Genomic DNA, 6,000 nt, shown 5'->3' with positions numbered 1-6,000 from the left:
GAGAGCCGAGGCTACCTACTTCTGGTCTTTAAGATGGAGAATGTTGAGCGCCTTCCCCCTGTTATCCCTCCTTTGGCCTATAATTTCCTTCCCACTACGACAGAGCCGAGCTCTTGAACAGCCATGGGGAGACGATGTCAGCTCTTCTGCTGCATTGAGATGATTGAAGGTGCTCACTTCTTGCACAACCTGCTTTGCTGCTACAGAATTGTCGCTCCGACCCTCAATTCCACCTCTGGAAATCGTATTCCTCACTCCCCTGCCTCCACGAACCATTCCATCCCCTCTCCTGCTCCTCCAAGCACCTGTCATACCGAAATTCACCAAGCGAATATGCCCCGCCTGAGGCACAGAATGAGAAGCCGCAGGGGTAGCAGCAGAGGGAGAGCAATTCGCCCTCCCTCATTGTCCCCGTCCAACTCGACCCAAGTGGATTCCTCCTCGCCTTCAACAGTTGCCCACGTCACAAGTTAGTATTCCAACACCCGCAGTGGCAGAGGGCTAGCCTTCGGCGTAATGCAGAAACCCAACTCCCCCATGATGATTCTGTGCCAATTATGAACCCTTGTCATTCCACCCAATTTCAATTCAGATGCACCCTGGATCGCCCTTGTATAATCGCCACCATATCTTTATCCTTTAGAGAAGAGCCTCAACACACTGTAGTCTCGGCTAGCATCATTCTCGACAGGACTGGCACTAGCAAGAGAAACACACATGATAGCAGCTCTCAGGGTGATGCTCTGAACAGGATGGACACTGCTCACTCTGATCCGGAAGCTATGAACAGGACGAACAACACCCCTAGTGAGAATGGGAAGATGGTACCCACAACAAGTACTACAAGTGGCGAGTCACAGACGGAAGCCATGACCAGTAGTCAACAGCACGATGTTGAAGACTTGTATGCTTACGGGTGTCTCATCGTGGAGGAACCCCTGCCACCAGTTGACACCTAGCAGGCTTTGACTCAGTCTTCAGGTTCTTATGCACCCGGTCACCATGTCAGGGTTCATTTTTGTAATTTTTAGTTGCAATTGTTGTTATATGGGGTCTTTTTTTTTTTTTTTTTGCTCAAAAAACTCTCAAACTTGGGATTTACATGCTGGTTCCCCTATGTGGGCAGCTCATATTATGATTTTTGGACTGGTTTCCCCTTGAGGGCAGTCTCCTTTCCAGTTACTGTTTGCTAGTATTTGGTAAAAACTCTGAGACAGTTTCTGCAGAGGCTAGTGCCTCCATGTAACATTATTTTTGTATCTTTAATAGATTTAGTCTTACTTAGAAAAAAAAACAATTTCTATATTCTATATTTCTTAGAGATTTAAATTTTAACTTCTCACTTTTCTATCTTTATAAAATTTATCTATTGTATTGGTTTTATTATATTGCATAGATTTCAATGTTTGTGAAATTGATAATTAGTTTTTTTTTGTTGCATTGAGTTTAGTATAGATTTATTTCAATGTTTGCACAATCTATAAATTGATTATTTTGTTTAGTGCATTGATTTTAATGTTTGTGTAATAGATAAATGTTATATGAAAAATATTTTGTCACCCTTTTGAAATGATTAATTAAATAAAATTATATATAAATTATTATGCATAGTAAAAAGAATTTAGAATGAGGCAGAGACCAATAGACTATTTGTAATCATGATAACATAAGATCAATGAGACTATACAAATTTGAAATAAAATAATTTGAGATTTGGGACTTAAGTTCTAACATTCTTTGTGTTTGTGTTATGTTCTATATCTCTTAGTATTTTATATTTAAAATTGATTTATGCCTTATTATAAAATCATTTTCTAGTTGCAATAATTGATTGTATTGGGTATATTCGTAAAGTTGACAAGTTTTAACTAAAATGTTCTTTACATTTCTTTTAAGTATAATGCAATGATTTCAATGTTTATATATTAGATAATTTGGATTATTTTCTTTTTAAGTATAATGCAATGAATTTAGTGTTTATATATTTGATTATTTTGATTATTTTGTTTCATGCATTGATTTTAGTATTTATAGTAAATAAATGTTACATGTAAAACATTTTCACACTACTTTGAAATGATTGATTGAATAGAATTATAGGGGACATTATACCTTGTAAGGGAATTTAATAGTGAGGTGTGAATAATTAATTAATTAGAAGGTTTAATAACATTGTCATAAAACAATGATTAAAGTAATTTTGCAAGTAGATAATCTTTGCATTATAGGAATTATTACTTTTATATTAGAAATTCATGGATGACGCAAAAAAATTCACTTATGTAATAAACATAGATTATGGAAATGTTGGTCTGCAATAAAAACCCAGCAAGATCAAAAATCTAGGCATGACTATTGTGCTAATAATTAACCTAATTCGAATTCTCAATGTATATTTTTTGTGTATTCTTTGGAAATTATAGCTCATGCATGCATAACAAGACAATAACTTCAATTGTATTACTTAATCGCTCAATCTTCCCGTTGAGTAAAGGAGGTTGTGATGGATCTTACGAGAAGTATCAAGGTTTTCCAAGCCGGGGGTTACGTTGCCACATAACTCCAAATTGTTTTCACCTTGTGTAGCATATATCAACCTCCCGTGTTCAGATCCAGACAAGTGATTGTGGAGGGTCTCCAACAGGACACGTTTCTCATGCAAAAAATGTCAATCACAACGCTCTTCCTTGGATCTCCCGATGTTTTGAAGAGAGGGACATTCAGCAAAGTGATTATCTCCATATTTGGTTACCCTTTTCAAAACACAGGCTCTAATCCCTCGTATGGGTTATACCCATCGTACTTACTAGATACTCGCATTGGATCTACAAAACAATGCTTTTGTTTCCAATCTTTGCACTAGTTTCATGATATCCTACTCTTTAATTACATTTGGCTTCTAGATGAGGGTTTTTTCTACTGTTGTTATGGGGTTGCGGTATTCGTACGTGATCCCAATTTAAACAGGAATGCAACAAATTAAAGATATAACCATAAATACAGAGATGCGGCAGAAATAACACTTCCTTTGATTAATATCAAATAATGAAATATGCTTACAAACAGTATGGAAATGAGACTAGCTTGGCGATGGTAGCTTATCTCTTAGAAGAGATGTCGTGGCTACATGCCTCTGAAATGCGTTATAATGAGGCTCAAGGGCCTTTTTGTTATTGAACAATAAGAGCAAACCCTAAACAACCAAAGCCCTAACCCGAGGAGATGTAACACCAAGAGTTTATGGGCCCCGTTGGGGTTAGTTGGAAAGCCAACTTCATGGGGTCGTGACTTGGTCATATTATCTCTATTTGATGCGCATGATATCCCATTGGAAAGATCTCTCCGAGGACTACGAAGGAAAAAACGATTTCATCAAAAGCTTGTTGGTGGTATATTTTCAAAAAAACGTCATTTAGGGCCTCAAAATGGCTCCGGAAGTTTAGGACCCCGAAAAACTACTAAAAATAGTAAAATGTGCTACAATTAAGGAAACTAAAAAACTGAAAGAAACCCCAGTGGGGGTCCAAGTGGAATTTGCGAGTGGCCACCAATATCCACCTGGATCAGTACGATCATTGGAGGCAGGAGATGGGTATGGTGGCGCCCTTGAGTTTCAGCACGCATTGAACATAGATGGACAATGCAGACCGATTGAGATCAATAAAAGGACAAATCTTGAAGATCAATCACCCGATCTACTTGAAGGAGCCTCGATCCAAATTTTTATCAGAAAAGTGAGAGGGAAGAGAGTCTGGATCTAGAAGTGGGTACAAGCTCTTAAGCAAAAGATTCAATAATATATGGGTATCCCAGCAAGACTTCAAATTCTGATTTCTGCAGGGAAATCATTGCAAGAGGACTACAAGTTGCAGGACTATGGCATTGTTCCCAACTCAACCATCATCCTTAACATGAGACTTCTTGGAGGGTGCCTTGGATCTAGCTCAAAAGGCCCAGCTTCATTCAAATATGCAGTCAAAGGGAAGGTGGAGCCACAAAAACAACCAGAACAACCTCCCAATCTTCCTAGTCCCTATATTGTGGAGCAGATGACCCAGGTGCCAGCTTTGACAGTCAACTTGCCCAAGGTAAATGAGATTTATGTTAATTTCCATGCAAGAGCAGTTATATGTAGATTTAATGGATTTTGGCCCAAATCGGAGGCTCTACATCAATGGATTTTCTCTACTTTGACAGAAAGTTGTGATATCCATCTATGTTCTAGGGGTTTTTTAATTGTAAAGTTTGATACAACAAAAGATAAGGATTATGTATTAAACGAGGGACCATGGTTTTGGGGCAATGCAGGTCTATTCATGATACCTTGGTTTTTGGGTTTTGATGCAAACACCATGGTGGTATCCAAAATTCCCGTGTGGGTCAGGTTACATAATCTACCATTGCATTTTTGGCATCACAAAGTATTAGAAGGAATTGGGAATTCTTTGGGGAAATTCTTAAAGGTGGATGCAGATCGAGTCTCAAAAGGCATTTTCACCTTTGCCAGAATCTATGTAGAGGTAGACCTTAGTAAAGGTTTACTTGATTGCATTCTATTGTTTCACAACTATCTACAGTGGTCACAACCCCTTGACTATGAGAATACAGATTTTCGCTACCGTACATGTTTTCAAAGTGGGTCTCCTCAAGTTAAGAAAGATCTCAAAAGAAAAAAGAAACAACCTCAAAAGCCAAAAGGTTGGCAATTTTAAAAAACTCAGAAAGTAGAAACAGAAGGTGAAAAAACCACATAAAACGCCACAAACATAAATGGTTAGAAATCCCAGGATACTTCACAAAAGGACAATGTTGAGCATAATTTTGCATTAGTTCCAATGCCTTGTGATCAACAGCAACAGATTGAGATGATTACATCTAAAAAAGAAGTAAGTGGTACCAAACGAACTCATGCATCAGAAAGTTCAGATTCTGATAAAGAAATCCCAGTAAATGTAAAAGAGAATAAAATGACTATTGCATCATCCACGCCCAACTCTAGTGATTCGCGAAAAGTGGAAAAAAAGAAAGGTAGAAAAGAGTAGACTAGTGTAAATTCTTTGATGATTTTTTATTGATCTTGGACATTAGGATCTTTTGTTCTATGCATATGATTTTTAGCATCTACAATATATAATTATGTTCATTATGAATAAAATTGTGATTTTTCCTTGAGCAAAAAAAAAACAAACAAACAAACAAACAAACAAACAAAAAACAAAAACAAAAAACAAAAAACAAAACACAAAAAACAAAACAAAAACAAAAACTTCTTTCATTCAAGGCTAAACAGAGAAATAACACAAAAACAAAAACAAAAACTTCTTTCATTCAAGGTTGAACACAGAAATCATAATATCTCTGGCACCTTCTATTCATAGTTGTTACAACCACATTGTTAAGTTTAGCAAGGATTTGCATTAAAAATTCTTTCCTTTTGATCAAGAATTTTACTTTGTAATACAGAACAAAGTATTTTTACCTCCAAAAAATTACAAAATTAAAACACATATATTAAAAAAAAACACTAAAATGTAAAATTTAATATATCAATATCATGACTATGAAATCAAATTACAACTTTTTCTAATTTAACAATCCTATAAACATACTTTTACATCTTTTTAGAACAACCCCTAATTATTATATTATTTTGATTCACTCAAAAATCCTGGCGGCCATATTCGATTTCCTTTTCTTAATTTATTTGTTTAAATCATTATATCAGTCTAGTATGGTTTCGTTTTCCTAATTTATTTGTTTAAATTATTATGAATCTTTATGGTTTTTCTTTGATAAAGGTTCATTGAAATATGAATCTTTACTTCTAGTTGTTGTTTCGTTTCACTAATTGGCGATTGCATTCGTTATGAATCTTTAAAGTGGATAATTAGATAATTTAATTTGAGGTAATTAGAATTTTTTAAATATATAGCAGGAATGTTGTTATAAATTTTATATTTTAAAAGCTATAATGCTTTAATAAATATAATTCAAAAGCAT

The sequence above is a fragment of the Pinus tabuliformis genome, chromosome Q, assembly GCF_031772625.1.
Source record: "Pinus tabuliformis cultivar Carrire ecotype Pingquan chromosome Q, CPIR1, whole genome shotgun sequence".
NCBI classification, from domain to species: domain Eukaryota; kingdom Viridiplantae; phylum Streptophyta; class Pinopsida; order Pinales; family Pinaceae; genus Pinus; species Pinus tabuliformis.
Note: the sequence above shows the minus strand (reverse complement) of the source record.